The following is a 17,422-nucleotide window of genomic DNA, read 5'->3' on the forward strand; positions in this document are numbered from 1 at the left end:
TATTTTGAATCTCCTCCCTGACCTCTAGGGACCCATGGCTGGACGCCACCACCAAGCCCTCTTGAGAGGGGCACAAGATATGGGTTTTCTAAGGGCTGCTATTTAGTAATGCTGCGTGTAGTTCACCCACTTCAGTGGGTGACAGACAAAACACGCTATTGACAAGGAAAGGAATAAAAAATTGGCAGCGGATATCAAATTTACCATACTAAGTGTGAGAGAGAAGATATCTTTTGCAGAGTTCTGGAACTAAAAGGATTTTGATGCTAGAATTATTTTTATTTTTTTATTTGATGCTAGAATTTTTTTTTTTTTTTTGAGACGGAGTCTTGCTCTGTTGCCCAGGCTGGAGTGCAGTGGCATGATCTCCGCTCACTGCAAGCTCCGCCTCCTGGGTTCACGCCATTCTCCTGCCTCAGCCTCCGGAGTAGCTGGGACTTACGGGCACCCGCCACTACGACCGGCTAATTTTTTTGTATTTTTAGTACAGATGGGGTTTTACCGTGTTAGCCAGGATGGTTTCGAGCTCCTGACCTCGTGATCCACCCGCCTCAGCCTCCCAAAGTGCTGGGATTACAGGATTAAGCCACCACGCCCCGCCGATGCTAGAATTCTATACCCGGTCAGAATACTATTCATAAAAGACAAAAGCAGTTCAGACCTGTACCACCAATATATCGTTTCTGAAAAAGTTACTTCAAGAAGTATCTAGTTAAAATAAGGTATTTTTTAAAATGTGGTCTACAAGAAACATGAGTAAGAAATCAAAACTGTTAAGCTGATAGTTTATTCTGATGCCTGACAATGTGGTTGTGGAATTTTATGCAATCTTTCAAAAAGGATTCTTGAAATATAAAAGGCATAAACAATTATAATGTGTAATTTACCTTATTGTTAATTTAATAATGCTTTTTAAGTGTGGGTGATAACAAAAGAGGCAGTAAGACATTGTAAAGGACAACTCCCTTTTTTTTTTTTTTTTGAGCCAGAGTCTCTCTCTATCGCCCAGGCTGGAGTGCAGTGGCGAAATCTTGACTCACTGCAACCTCCGCCACTTGAGTTCAAGCAATTCTTCTGCCTCAGCCTTCTGAGTAGCTGGGATTACAGGCACGTGTCACCACGCCTGGCTAACTTTTGTATTTTCGGTAGAGACGGGGTATGGCCATGTTGGCCAGGCTGGTCTTGAACTCCTGACCTCAGGTGAGCCACCCACCTCAGCTTCCCAAAGTGCTGGGATTACAGCCGTGAGCCACCATGCCTGGCTGGGATTTTTAAAATAATTGTATTGATAAAATACCCAATCATCAAGAAAATATAATAGCCATTTGTTGAACACTTATATGAATAATTTCATTTAATCTCATAACAATCATGTGAGATAAATGCTACCTTTTTTGCCCCATTTAACAGATGAGGAAACTAAACTTAGAAAGATTAAGTAATTGGCCGGGCGCTGTGGCTCACGCTTGTAATCCCAGCACTTTGGGAGGCCGAGGCGGGTGGATCCCGAGGTCAGGAGATCGAGACCACGGTGAAACCCCGTCTCTACTAAAAATACAAAAAAATTAGCCGGGCGTGGTGGCGGGCGCCTGTAGTCCCAGCTACTCGGAGAGGCTGAGGCAGGAGAATGGCGTGAACCCGGGAGGCGGAGCTTGCAGTGAGCGGAGATTGCACCACTGCACTCCAGCCTGGGCGACAGAGCGAGACTCTGTCTCAAAAAAAAAAAAAAAAAAAAAAAAAAGAAAGATTAAGTAATTACTCCACCCGTACATATTTTGTAAGGGGAAGAACCAAGATTTGAAACCATGTACCCTAACACCAGAGTTTGTGCTTTTGTTTTTTGTTTTTGAGACAGGGTCTGACTCTGATTCCCAGGCTGAAGTGCAGTTGCATGAACACGGCTCACTGCAGCCTCGACCTCCTGGGATCCTCCTACCTCAGCTTCCTGAGTAGCTGGGACTACAAATGCAAGCCACTGCTCCTAATTTTTGTTTGTTTGGTAGAGACAGGGTCTCAAACTCCTGGGCTTAAGCCATCCTCCTGCCTCCTCCCCCCGAAGCATTGGGATTACAGGCATGAGCCACCTCACAAGGGCCCAGAGTTCGTGCTCAATCACTGAGTGGCTGATTAACCATGAATCTAAATCAGACAGATACATGGGCAGAAATACTGAAAAGAATATATAAAGCAAAAAGTGAGGCCAGGCGTGGTGGCTCACCCCTGTAATCCCAGCATTTTGGGAGGCCGAGGCGGCCGGATCACCTGAGGTCGGGAGCTTGAGACCAGCTTGACCAACATGGAGAAACCCTGTCTCTACTAAAAATACAAAATTAGCCAGGTGTGGTGGTGCCTGCCTGTAATCCCAGCTACTGGGGAGGCTGAGGCAGGAGAATCGCTTGAACCCAGGAAGCGGAGGTTGCAGTGGGCTGAGATTGTGCCATCGCACTCCAGCCTGGGCAACAAGAGCAAAACTCCATCTCAAAAAAAAGCAAAAATTGAAAAACTAGGAGAATTTTACAAAAGCATGCAGAGTGGGGGATTTTAAAACACCTGACTCAAAATTTAACAGGTCAGATATTTTTAAAATCATAAAGACAATCTAAATAACAAGATTAACAAGATTGCTTTAATATATCTAGATAGAATTTGAACAGGGAATTCCTTTTTTTCCAGCGCTCTCAGAGCATATAAACAAATTGATTAAGTAATGAGTTTCAAAGTAAACCTTGATAAATTCCAAACAGTAGAAACTACACAGGCAATTTCAACAAATCAATAATAAAAAGACAAATGACCAAATAGAAAAATGGACAAAGGATTGAAAGGGACTTTTTTACAAATGAGGACATATAAATGGCCGAAAATATATAAAAAGATGCTCCAACTTCACTAGCAAACATAGAACATGAAATCAAATCAACAAGATACTATTTCTCTTCACCCAATAGATTGGGGAAAAAATAGAAAGTTGGATATCAGTTGTTGGTAAGGAAATAGAAGATTTTTTAGATTTCTAGTGTAATGTAAATTGACATGCCATTTTAAAGAACAATTTAGGGCCAGGCGCAGTGGTCACGCCTGCAATGCCAGCAGTTTGGAAGGCCAAGGTGGGCAGATTATCTGAGGTCAGGGGTTCGAGACCAGCCTGACCAACATGGTGAAACCCCATCTGTACTAAAAATACAAAAAATTAGCTGGGCCTGGTGGCAGGTGCCTGTAGTCCCAGCTACTGGGAGACTGAGGCACCAGAATCACTTGAACCCGGGAGGCGGAGGTTTCAGTGAGCTGAGATCGCACCACAGCACTCCAGCCTGGGCGACAGAGTGAGACCCCATCTCAAAAAAAAAAAAAAAAAAATAGGCCAGGCACGGTGGCTCACACCGGCAATCCCAGCACTTTGGGAGGCCAAGGCGGGGGGTCACCTGAGGTCAGGAGTTCGAGACCAGCTTGACCAACATGGTAAAACCTCGTCTCTACTGAAAATACAAAAATTAGCCTGGCGTGGTGTCGCGCACCCATAATCCTAGCTACTCAGGAGGCTGAGGCAGGAGAATCGCTTGAACCCAGGAGGCCGAGGTTGCAGTGAGCTGAGATCGTGCCACTGCACTCCAGCCTGTGCGATGGAGTGAGACTCTGTCTCAGAAATACATAAATAAATAAATAAATAAATAAATAAATAAATAACAATTTAGAAGTATGCATTAATAGCTTAAGCATATGTAACTATGTCACACACCAATTCAATTTGTAAATTCTACACCAGAGTTCTGATGCTGGCCAAGGCAGCGTGTGCCACCACAACCTCTCTGTCCCACGGACTGCCAACTAAAAGATCTGGACAAAATACAAAAAGCACCGCCTGAGGATTCAGGAAATAACAAGTAGATTGGCAAGAGGGGCGAAAACTTGAAGAAAGACCCTAATGGGGTGAGTTTCCAGGGTTGTGTTCCTCTTTTATCACCCAGCTTTGACCCGAGGGTGGCCCAGATCTGGAACTGTGTAGCAGGTGCAGGCAACAAAACCTCCAACAGAAACCCATCTTCCTGAACGGAGAATTGGAAAAGGGGCCTCTCGTGAGTTACGGAGTGTAGGGCATCTTTTCTTCTCTTTTCTCTCTTTCGACCTGTCCTAAGGGTGAGCCAATCAGAAAGCTACACTGTGGTGGCAGGGGTGGTGGCACAGACACTGACCTCGTGATTCACCTGCCTCGGCCTCCCAAAGTGCTGGGATTACAGGTGTGAGCCACCGCGCCCAGCCAAAGCTGGTTCTTTCAAAAGATCAATAATATCAGAGCCCATGGGTTATTTTTACTCATACTTACTTTCTGACCTTAAATGATTTTATTAACAAAGAAGAAAGATTACAAAGAAAGAAACTAAGCATTCTTCTCAAAAAGTTAGAAGAAGAAAAATTAAAAAGTAGAAAGAACAAATTAATATAAAAGTAGAAACATAAAAGTAGAAATTGCCTAGGCTTAAATCCCAGCTCTACATTTATTAGCTGTGTGCCCTTAGACAAGTCACTTACTAAGTTTGTGGTTCAATTCCTTCATTTGTAAAATTAGATAATAGTAGTCCCTAACTCATAAAGTTGTTATGAAGATTGAGTTAATATAGCTTAGAACAGTGCTTGGCACAGAGTAAACACTTCATAAATATTTGCATTATATTTCTCTACTTCTACTACTATTACATTTTTTATAATTCTGATGAAGAAATGAAAAGAAATAAAACACAAAAATACATCATGAGTAAGATGAGATCTTTTTTCCCTTTTCTTCTTTTCTTTTCTTTTTTCTTTCCTTTTGTAGAGACAGGGTCTCACTCTGCTGCCCAAGCTGGTCTCAAACTTTTGGCCTCAAGCGATCCTCCTGCCTCAGCCTCCCAAAGCACTGGGATTACAGACATGAGCCATAGCACCCAGCCCTAAGATTAGATCTTTAAAAGAGAGGGAAAGATGCAGAGACTTTTTAAAATTATAAGTAAAACTATTTTTTATTCTAATAAATCTGAACTTCTCTAGGTAGACAGAATAATTACTTCAGCAAAATATAAATGACTCAAATTGACTCAATCGTGAGAAACCAGAAATGATTAATAATGTAACAAGTTTAAGGTAATTGTTAAAGGCCCCAGGGCAGATGGTTTTACAGATGAAGTAGCAAACATTTGACAAACAGATACTGCCTTTATTGACAAACAGATACTGCCTAAATTCCTTAAAAAGTTTTCGAAGTATTAAAACGCACTAAAATATATGGAAAATTTTCCATTTGTTTAATGAATATTGGATAATCCTGACGTCAAAACAAAACAAAGCACAAAAAAAGAAAACTTTGTTGAAAAATTTCACCTACATGCAAAAATTCTAAAATATATGTGAGCAAACAGAATCGAGTAAAAAGGCTAGCACACTATTATCAGATTTATTCCTAGAAGCAAAGGGTAAGTTTGGTTTCACTCCAGAGCGTGGGTTTTGGAGGTAAACTGCCAGGTTTTGAATCTGGCTTCACTACTCGCTAGGAACTAGCTGGGTAACCTGGGTAAGTGATGTAACCTCTCTATGGTCGTTTTCCAGTTTGTAAAATGGAAATAATAATACCTAATTCAGAGGGATGGAAGGAGTAAATTTAAATTATTCATTTGAAGAACTTAGTTAAGTATTTGGTACACAGCACACAAGTGTTAGCTGTAAGTACTCATTTAAAAAATAATTTCAAGGCCAGGCACGGTGGCTCATGCCTGTAATCCCAGCATTTTGGGAGGCCGAAGCAGGCAGATCACTTGAGGTCAAGAGTTTGAGACCAGCCTAGCCAACATGGCAAACAAACCCCCATCTCTACAAAAATAAATAAATAAATAAATAAAAATAAAAATGAGCAAGGTGTGGTAGTTCACACTTGTAATCCCAGCTACTCAGGAGGCTGAGGCATGAGAAACACTTGAACCCAGGAGGCGGAGGTTGCAGTAAGCCAAGATCGTGCCACTACACTCCGGCCTGGGTGACAGAGTGAGACTCTGTCTCAAATAAATAAATAAATAGGCTGGGCACGGTGGTTCACACCTGTAATCCCAGCACTTTGGGAGGCCGAGGTGAATGGATCACCCAAGGTCAGGAGTTTGAGACCAGCCTAGCCAACACGGTGAAACCCTGTCTTTACTATAGATACAAAAATTAGCCGGGCATGCTGGTGCGTGCCTGTAATCCCAGCTACTAGGGGGGCTGAGGCAGGAGGATCGCTTGAACCTGGGAGGCGGAGGTTGCAGTGAGCCGAGATTGCACCACTGCACTCCAGCCTGGGCGACAGAACAGGGCGAGACTCCGTCTCAGAAAAAAATGAAAAATAAAAAATAAAAACAAAAATAATAATAAATAAATAAATATATAATTCCAAACCCCCTTGATAATGCAATTGGAAATTCGCTTGAGTTCTTCACCCAGCCCAAGTTCTCAAACCGGAATCAACTAAATTTCTCCGTTTCTGAGTGAGGAGAGTGGAGGGATATGGAGAGGAAGGCAAGACAGGGCAGGAAACTCAGATTCAGGGAGCAGGGACCAGAGGGTGAGTCCCTGTGTTCCTGGGATTCTTCCAGGCCAATCTCCGTATATTGGTTTGACAAAATTAGTACCAAATAACCTAGGGGATTGTGGAATTGCCGCTCCTATCCCAGAAGTCTTAGCCAGCCGAGCTCAGAATCTTCCCCATGGATATTTAAGTCATAGCAGCAAACAACCACCAGGAGACAGCAATCTGCCGCTGAAGCAGGGGCACATTAGCTGCCACAAGCAGACAGACCCTGGAAGTGCGGGGCCTGCTGGCTGCTGGAGCTTCCTCCGCCACATGCAATTCTCTGATCCTGTGGGATATTTTGAACCACATAGGATGCATTGTGGTGGGGTTTCACTATACTAATTTAAAAGAGGAAAACTGGCCGGGTGTGGTGGCTCACGCCTATGATCCCAATACTTTGGGAGGCCGAGGCAGGTGAATGGCTTGAGGTCAGGAGTTCAAGACCAGCCTGGGCAACATGGTGAAACCCTGTCTCTACTAAAATACAAAAAAATTAGCCAGGTGTGGTGGTGGGCACTTGTAATCCCAGCCATTCAGGAGGCTGAAGCAGCAGAATCACTTGAATCCGAGAGGCAGAGGTTGCAGTGAGCAGAGAATGTACCACTGCACTCCAGCCTGGGCAACAGAGCAAGACTCTGTCTCCAAAAAAAATCAATCAATCAATAGAAGAGGAAAATTGTTGACCATTCCCATAGACATTTAACAACCATTTGATCAAATTGACTTCTATTTCTAACTTAAAAAAAAACTCTCAATAAACCAGGAATTGAAGAAAATAGTCTTACCACTATAGAAAGTACTTGTCTATTCACCCAACAATTCTTTTTCCAGAAATCACAGCAAACATCATACTTTGAGGTGAATTCTTAGAACAGCACTTCCAGTACTGCCCTGTGGAACACTACTTAACAGGAGATGTTGAACAAGAAGGGCACAGCATGTAAATGTCAGTGGTTAAATTAGTTCAAGACATGTTACTTAGTATATCTCCTTCTTTCACATCTGCAAGGCAAGTCAATGTCAAATTTTCTGATTACTGTTAAAGTAAGGAAACGAATTTGTCTTTGTTTAACACAGTATATTCTAAAGTTATTTGGACCCAGAACACTTTTCGTCCTCAATACAACTATTAGCATCCTCTGATCTGTGTTCTTCAAATGACAGTTTTGGAAATATCACATTAGGGTCTTTCTATTCAAGGTAGCAACATTTCAAGGGTGTCTGCTATCACAGCTGTCACTTGTCTTTATTCTAGAGGTGCCAGCCACGTGAATAAGATAACCCATGGCATGGCAGAGACAAAATTCTCATTATTTATAGATGATGTGTTTGCTCACCCTGAGAAGTCAAAAGAATAAACTGAAAACCCTATAAGAACTAATCATGGCATTGACTATAGAGGCTGACACAAGGTGATAAATATATCAAGATCAATGCCTGTTCTCTACATCAGCAATAACAGGTTCGAATGCATCAGGGGAACAAAAAAAGAACGCGCTTAGAAAAATAATGTGCAAAGATATACTCGGGAGTTGGATGAAAGGCATTAAAAAAAGATTTGAATCAATAGAGAAATTGATCTTGTTCTTGAACTGTATTGTAAAATTGTCAATCCTCCCTCAAATAATCTGTAAATTTGATGTGATTTCAATGAAAATCTCCACCAGGATTTTTTTATCTTCAGAGATTGATTTTTTTTTTTTTTTTTCTGAGAAGGAGTCTCGCCCTGTTGCCCAGGCTGGAGTGCAGTGACGCGATCTTGGCTCACTGCAAGCTCTGCCTCCCGGGTTCACGCCATTCTCCTGCCTCAGCCTCCTGAGTAGCTAGGACTACAGATGCCCGCCACCATGCCTGGCTAATTTTTTTGTATTTTTAGCAGAGACAGGGTTTCACCTTGTTAGCCAGTATGGTCTCGATCTCCTGACCTCGTGATCTGCCCGTCTCGGCTTCCCAAAGTGCTGGGATTACAGGTGTGAGCCACCGCACCTGGCCGAGAGACTGAGTCTATAGTTCACCTGGTGCAACGATTGCACAGAATAGTCAAGAAATTTGGGAAGTAAAAGGAGAGTCATGGGGGGCTTGCCTTACAAAGTTAGATACTATAAAACTAAACTAATTAAAATGCTGGTAGACAATCTGGCAAATAGACCAAGAGAGCTTTCAAAAAGGGCACAGAAATCAAACAGCCTTGTTTCTGTGGTGGTCTTAGGAGTTGCAAAGAGTAGAAACCCATTTAGGTTAGTTTAATCAAAAACAGGGACTTTGGGAGAATGTTAGATTATCTCACAGAATCCAAGGACAGCCATACTCCAGAGTGGTCAGGAACCCGGGCCATGCTGAGGTGTCAGCAACACGAGCGTGTGTCCTTCAGGGGACGAGTCTCTGTCCTGTGGTCCCTGTGTCCATCTCCTCTCTTTCCATCTGTGTTTCATTTCAAACCTCAGGCTGCTGATCTGGCTCTCCCCAGCCCAGCTGGTTCATCCCTGATCCCATTAGATATGGTCTGGGGTTCAGGAACTTTCCTCTGGATGGAGAGAAGCATGAAGGTGCCTCCTTAACCACACTTGTTCTCTTCCTAGACACTTTCAAACTCCACTTGGAGAAAATGAACACAGGGTCTCCCCCGACTAACCTGACCCTTCTCCAGGGGTTCTGTATTTCAGAAGACGCCACCATACAACCAGTTGGCCAAGCCAGAAGCCAGAGGACCCAGGCCCCCTGGTTCTCCCCATCCCATGTGTCCAACTGGCCACCAAGTTTAATTGATTTTAGTTCCCAAATATTTCTAGAATCTGTCCACATTTGTCCATCTCCACTACTGTTACCCTAGTTTAAGGAATTGTTCTATTTCACCTGGACCATTTCAACAGCCTCTTGGTAGGCACTTTTGCCCTCTGCCAACATTCGCTACATGACAATAGCAATCTCTGCTCACCTCTCGGAGCTCAGCTCCTGGAACCACAGTTCTGATTTCTGTAATTATAATTTTGCCTTTTACAGGATACCACATAAGTGAACTCTATAGTATGTGACCTTTTGAGTCTGGCTACTTTCACTTAGTCATCACATAATAATGTAATGTTTGCCTTCCCTGCCACCGTGTGGGCTCTGCGGAGTGAGGGACCATGTCTGACTCGGTAGCCGCGGTGTCACCCTAGCTTAGCATGGCATCTCTCACCCTTTTTTCCACTATTCTTCCTCTAAGGAGAAAATTTAATTTTAATTTAAATTATCCCGAATGAGAGAAATTCATTAAGTAATTAGAATGCATCAAGCTCCGCCCTTCTATGCCAAATCTTATTCCATTAGAACTAAGGGGTAAGATTTGGTATAGAAGGGCGGAGCTTTGGAAGTGTTTCAGCTCAGGCTGCTATAACAAATTACCATAGACTGGATGGCTTAAACAACATTTATTTCTTACAGTTATGGAGCTGGGAAGTCCAAGATCAAGGTATCTGGTGAGGGTCCAATTCCTCTTGCAGACAGCTGTCTTCTCACTGTGCCCTCATGTGGCAGAGAGGAGAGAGAGATCCAGTATCTCCTCCTGTTTTGTTTGTTGTTTGTTTTTTGAAATGGAGTCTCACTCTGTCAACCAGGCTGGAGTGCCGCGGCGCCATCTCAGCTTACTGCAACCTCTGCCTCCTGGATTCAAGCCATTCTCCTGCCTCAGCCTCACAAATAGCTGGGATTACAGGCGTGCACCACCACTCCCAGCTAATTTTTGTATTTTTGGTAGAGACGAGATTTTACCATGTTGGCCAGGCTCATCTCCAACTCCTGACCTCAGGTGATCCACCCGCCTCAGCCTCCCAAAGTGCTGGGATTACAGGCGTGAGCCACCACGCCCAGCCTCTTCCTGTTTTTATAAGGCATTAATCCTGTAATGAGGGCCCCACCCTCATGACCTAATATAATCTTAATTACCTCCCCACGCCCTCTTTCCAGGGTTACCTTAGCAGAGAGCAGGTAGCATGAGAAGCAAAGATACCACAGGGCAGATGCCCAGAGAACAATAGCCCTGAAGGATGCCTGACGTGAAGAAGGTGGACCAGTGAGAAATTAACCATTACTGAAGCATTCACGTTTAGGTTCTGGCCAACTTTTTGTTATTGTTGTTAGTAGTTTTGCCTTATTTTGTTTTTGCTAGGATAAACACTGCTGCCATGAATATCTTTGTGCAGAAAGCCTTTTCTGTGTATAGGATTATTTTCTCAGAATAGATTCTTAGAAGTGGATTAACTAGGTTAAGGGGTAACACCATTTGTGACTACTGATGTATTCGGCTACGTTGGCTTCCAAAAGGTTATCCATGTGCCCTCCTGTCACCAAAGTATGTGAGTGTGCTGTCATCAGTACAGGCAGTCTTGAGTCTTCTTTTTTTTTTTCTTTTTTTTGAGACAGAGTCTCGCCCTGTCACCCAGGCTGGAGTACAGCGGCACAATCTTGGCTCGCTGCAACCTCCGCCTCCCGGGTTCAAGCGATTCTCCTGCCTCAGCCTCCCAAGTAGCTGGGATTACAGGCCCCCGCCACCATGCCTGACTAATTTTTGTATTTTTAGTAGAGATGGGGTTTCACCGTGTTAGCCAGGCTGGTCTCAAACTCCTGACCTAAGGTAATCCACCACCTCGGCCTCCCAAAATGCTGGGATTACAGGTGTGCAGGCATGAGCCACCGTGCCCGGCCAGCCTTGTTCTTTTTAATCTGTGCTAATTTGATAGGGAAGGAAAAAAGGAAGAAGGGAGGGAGAGAGGGAGGGAAGGAAGGAGGGAAGGAAGGAAGGAAGGAAGGAAGGAAGGAAGGAAGGAAGGAAGGAGAGAGAGGAAAGAAGAAAGGAGAGGAAGGGTGGGGCAGGCTGGAGGAAGAGAAAAACAGGAAGGTGAATGCAATCCACAGGAATTGGTGACTGGAGGTGGAGCATGACAGAAGCAGAGAATTCAAGGGTGGGTCTCAGTTTGTCCACTTAGACACCTGGGTGGATGCTGGGATGGACAATTAGAAGGGAGGCTGGTTTGACATGAAGGTGCTGAGTTTGGTTTTGGTCTCTGGGTTTGAGGAAACTGTGAGGCATCTGGAGAGTCAGATGTCGATCAATGGACCAATTGTGTCTGCAGATTGGAGGCTCAGGAGAGAGTGCTGCGCTCTAGGAAGGAAGGGCTGCAGTAATAGTTCCTGACCCTGAGGTGGAAGGAACATCGAGGAAAGTTTCTGGGATGCCAGGGTCCTGTGTCCCATCCTCTCCACTCGCCTCGGATTTCAGCTACAGCTGCTGTGGACAGTTCCACACAAGCGCAGACTCCTCCATGCTAACAATGTTGCCTCCAGCAAACTCCATGTGTCTCTCCCTTGCTCCAGCACCATGGCTGTGTGCTCAGCCTGTATTCCAGTGAGACCTGGAAACGCGGGGAGTGGGTGCCCCGGCACATCCCCCCACCCATCCTCTCGGCAGACCATTCCTGGAGGCTTCTGAACCCTTCACAGTGGCCCTGGAGGAGTGGGGACCCTGCTATAGAAGCTGCGACTTCAGCCAGGCATCCTTACCCCAACTTTTTCTCCTTCCTTCCCTCATTCTCCTTTCCCTGTCACCCTGCATCCTAGGATCGCATCCCAAGTAAACTGTCTGCACCCAAGCCTTTGTCTCAGGCTGTGCCAGTGGGATGCTGGAGGAGCAGCTGACTGTGCCTTCCCCCTGCCCCATCACAGAAGAAACAGATGCAGTTGACTTGCCCCCACCCCACTGCCAGCTTTCCCTCCCTTTCAGTGTCTGCAAGGCAGATGTGTCCCTGGGCAGGGCATTTGTTTCTTGCTAGGGCCAGCTCTTTTTCAGAGAGATGAGCAGCAGGAAAAACACTTGGTCTGGGCTAAGCACAGTGCCTCACGCCTGTACTCCCAGCAATTTAAGATGCCGAGGCGAGTGGATCACTTGAGGTCAGGAGTTCAAGACCAGCCTGGCCAACATGGTGAAACCCTGTCTCTACTAAAAGTACAAAAAAAATTAGCCGGGCATTGTGGCACATGCCTGTAATCCCAGCTACTCGGGAGGCTGAGGTAGGAGAATCGCTTGAATCCGGGAAGCAGAGGTTGCAATGAGCCGAGATCAAGCCATTGCACTCCAGCCTAGGTGACAGAGCAAGACTCCATCTCAAAAAAAAAAAAAAAAAAAAAAAAGAAAGAAACAAAGAAAAAGAAAGAAAGAAAGAAAAATATAAAAGAAAAGAAGACAGGATTAGGGAGGGGGTTCCTTTCACATGCAGACCTAGGTTTATCTGTACACATTCCTGGAATCCTGACCCTGAGCCATCGTCACGGAGCCCAGGTTTTTTTGTTTTTTGTTTTTGTTTTGTTTTGTTTTGAGACAGAGTCTCCCTCTGTCACCCAGGCTGGAGTGCAGTGGTGCGATCTTGGCTCACTGCAACCTCCACCTCCCGGGTTCAAGAGATTCTCCTGGCCGGGCGCGGTGGCTCATGCCTGTAATCCCAGCACTTTGGGAAGCTGAGGCGGGCAGATCACAAGGTTGAGGAGATCGAGACCATCCTGGCTAACACAGTGAAACCCCGTCTCTACTAAAAATACCAAAAAATTAGCCAGGCGTGGTGGCGGGCGCCTGTGGTCCCAGCTACTCGGGAGGCTGAGGCAGGAGAATGGCGTAAACCCAGGAGGCAGAGCTTGCAGTGAGCCAAGATTGCACCACTGCTCTCCAGCCTGGGTGACAGAGCAAGACTCTGCCTCAAAAAAAAAGAGATTCTCCTGCCTCAGCCTCCCAAGTAGCTGGGACTACAGGCGCTCACCACCATGCCCAGCTAATTTTTGTATTTTTAGTAGAGACAGGGGTTTCACTATATTGGCCAAGCTGGTCTCGAACTCCTGACCTTGTGATCCGCCCGCCGCAGCCTCCCAAAGTGCCGGGATTACAGGGGTGAGCCAACGCACCTGGCCAGAGCCCGGGTCTTTGGTCTCCTTCCTGGAGGATGTTCGGTCCCAGTCCTGGGAGCTGGGGGAGGGCAAAGAATGGACCGCAGGCTTCCAAATTCCAGGGAGCTCTCCCGGCTGGAAATCAATGCCTGGATCTTCTTCCCGCATCTCTGTTGACCCCAGAACTGGGGAGCAGGGCCCCTCTCAAGCCCAGGGGGACACTCCAACATCCCCTGAAGATCTGTCTCCACCCCCACCTCGCAGGCTGAGGCTGCTCACCTGTCCTGGACCAGCTGCAGCAGCACCACGTCCAGGCCATCCCAGAGAAATGTATTTTCAGAACCCCACAGTGTGCCTGGATGACCTGGTTGGGCTGGGAGGCAGGTGACAGGGGCCCGGCTGACACTGCAAGCCAGTGGCCTGGGGAAACTCACCTCACCTCTCTGAGCCCCTGTAAAATGGGAATGTAACACCTCAAGGTGGGGATGTAACACCTCAAGGCGGGGCTGTGAGGATACAGTGAGACAGCCACACTACACACCTGGAATGCGCCTGGCCCAGCAGGAGCCTAGTAACCAATTCTGATACAACTTGATGATGTATTTGTTGGCCTAGTTTGCAAAATCCCCAAACATCGAACCATTTCTGAGCCTTATAAAAAGCTCATCGAAGTCCTCGCCCCTCCCTCACTTCTTTTCTTTGTCGCTTTGGACCTCAGATGCTCGGAACTAGGTCAATCACGACCATCAGCTCAGCTCACAATCACTAGAGACCACACGTGGGTCCTCTGGTGTGTTTCTTTTGTTTCTGATTCTTTCACCCACTTTCTCCCACCCACTCCTGTCTCTCTCCCCTCTCCCACAGGCAAACATTCTTCTGTCGTCAGTGTGTGTGTTTCCATGAAATCATAGATTGCAGCATTCGTAAGTAGTATTTGCAGGACTTTTTGTCTGGCATTACGTTTTTACCATCTTCCAGAGCTAAAGCACATCATTCTCATTTATTCCATGGAGCTGCGACATGGGGTTTCATTACTTGCCTGTGTTACCAGTAACCTACCCATTCCTCTACGAGTGGACACTTCGGTGGTTTCCATACCTTGGCCAGTACAAATAAATGCTTTCAGGAGGAATATCCTCAGGCAAGTGTCTTTGTCTACTTGTGTGCAAGTTGCTCTGGGGCTTGTGCCTGGAAGTGGAATTGCCTGGGCATGGGTTGCGTACTCTCAACAGTGGCCACACCAGTTCACTGTCCTGCCAGGACCAGAGTTTCTGCGTCCCTGTGTCTTCACCAGCATGAGCCTATCTGATGAGGATCAAACGAGCTTCTCAACACCTCTCTCTCTTTTTATTTATTTATTTATTATTTTTTTGAGACAGAGTCTTGCTCTGTCGCCCAGACTGGAGTGCAGTGGCACGATCTCGGCTCACTGCAACCTCTACCTCCCGGGTTCAAGCAATTCTCCTGCCTCAATCTCCCGAGTAGCAGGGATTACAGGCGTGTACCACCATGCCTGGCTAATTTTTGTACTTTTTTAGTAGAGATGGAGGGTTTCACCTTGTTGGCCAGGCTGGTCTCGATCTCCTGACCTTGTGATCCACCCGCCTCCCAAAGTGCTGGGATTACAGGCGTGGTCCACCATGTCCAGCCTCGGTTGTCTTTTTTTTTTTTTTTTTTGAGATGAAGTCTCGCTCTGTTGCCCAGGCTGGAGTGCAGTGGCGCAATCTCGGCTCACTGCAACCTCCGCCTCCCAGGTTCAAGAGATTCTCGTGCTCAGACTCTCAATAGCTGGGACTACAGGCGTGTGCCACCATACTCGGCTAATTTTTTGTATTTTAGTAGAGACAGAGTTTCACCATGTTAGCTAGGATGGTCTCAATCTCCTGACCTCGTGATCTGCCTGCCTCAGCCGCCCAAAGTGCTTGGGATTACAGGCGTGAGCCACCGCCCCTGGCCTTGGTTATCTTTTAACACAAGTGGCTCCAATTGCTGATGCATCTCCTCATGCCCCATCATAACATCCATGTACTGTGCTCTGTCAGGGAGGTGACACAGGCACTAACTTGGCTACAGCCAGCTGGACAAGGGATGGTGCATAGGTCTAAAGACAAACCAAGGTGCATGGCTAGTCCCAAGATGGCCCCTCAAACTCCACTCACACTGAAGGTGCCAATCAACTCATCAAAAAGCAAATGGGCCGGGCGCGGTGGCTCACGCTTGTAATCCCAGCACTTTGGGAGGCCGAGGCGGGCGGATCACGAGGTCAGGAGATCGAGACCACGGTGAAACCCTGTCTCTACTAAAAATACAAAAAATTAGCCGGGCGTGGTGGCGGGCGCCTGTAGTCCCAGCTACTTGGAGAGGCTGAGGCAGGAGAATGGCGTGAACCCGGGAGGCGGAGCTTGCAGTGAGCCGAGATCGCGCCACTGCACTCCAGCCTGGGCGACAGAGCGAGACTCCGTCTCAAAAAAAAAAAAAAAAGCAAATGCATCAGCCTGGACAACATCGCAAAACCTGTCTCTACAAAGAATTAGCTGGGTGTAGTGTCACGCACCTGTATCCCAGCTGTTTGGCTTGGAGGGCTGACACAGGAGGATTGCTTGAGCCCAAAAGGTCGAGGCTGCAGTGAGCCAAGATCATGCCACTGCACTCCAGCCTGGGTGACAAAGTGAGACCCTGTCTCCAAACAACAACAACAAACACACACACAAAAAAACAAAAATCAAATGCAGTTTGCTTGCTCACCACCTCTCTTCAGGAAGTCGAAACGTGCAACAAAAAATAGGAATGTGGTTGATTTGGTTTGGGCTCCTGTCCTGAGACCCGTTTGCAATCTTCTTGGTTGTCTATGAGACAGGAGGAGGGGCTGCAGTATAGGACAAACTAGGGCCTAAGACTGGGTGGCCCTGTCCCCTTCAAGCTCCAAATCCCTGATGCTTTTGCATATAGGCTTTCAGAGTCATAAGCTCTGGAGTCAGAATATCCTGGGTTCAAATCTCATCTTAGCCACCTGGCAGAGCTGTTGTAAATGACAAGCACTCAGTATATGCAAAGAGTTTAGCAGGGCTCCAGGCACATACTAAGCCTCGAAAGTGGCAATCTATTACCATTAACAACCCATAACATAAGAGGTACATTCTCCACCTTATGAATAATAAAAGTGATTCCCAGAGAGGCTGAGTAGCTTGCAGGAAAACAGAATTCAAACCCAGGTTTGGGCCGGGCACGGTGGCTCATGCCTATAATCCTAGCACTTCGGGAGGCCAAGGTGGGCAGATAACTTGAGGTCAGGAGTTCAAGACCAGCCTGGCCAACATGGTGAAACCCCATCTCTACTAAAAATACAAAGATTAGCCAGACGTGGTGGTGCTCACCTGTAATCCCAGCTATTCGGGAGGCTGAGGCAGGAGAAGTGCTTGAACCCGGGAGGCAGGGCTGCAGTGAGCCAAGATGGTGCCACTGCACTCCAGCCTGGGTGACAGAGCAAGACTCCATCTCAAAACAAAACAAAACGAAAACAAAAACAAAAAACAAAAGGCCGGGCGTGGTGGCTCACGCCTGTAATCCCAGCACTTTGGGAGGCCGAGGCGGGTGAATCACGAGGTCAGGAGTTCAAGACCAGCCTGACCATTTTTAGTCTCTACTAAAAATACAAAAATTAACCAGGCATGGTGGTGGATGCCTGTAATCCCACCTAGTCAGGAGGCTGAGGCAGGAGAGTAATTTGAACCCAGGAGGCGGAGGTTGCAGTGAGCCGAGATTGCACCATTGCACTCCTGCCTAGGTGACAGGGTGAGACTCCGTCTCAAAAAAAAAAAAAAAAAAAGCAAACAAACGAACAAAAAAACAGGTCTATGGGTCTGGCCCCTCTATTTGTTCTCGCTGCCTGACTTCATTGACTTCCATCCCCTGCCAGGAGCTGGACTGAGTCGAGTACTAGAT

The sequence above is a fragment of the Nomascus leucogenys genome, chromosome 8 (assembly GCF_006542625.1).
Source record: "Nomascus leucogenys isolate Asia chromosome 8, Asia_NLE_v1, whole genome shotgun sequence".
Taxonomy (NCBI): Eukaryota; Metazoa; Chordata; class Mammalia; order Primates; family Hylobatidae; genus Nomascus; species Nomascus leucogenys.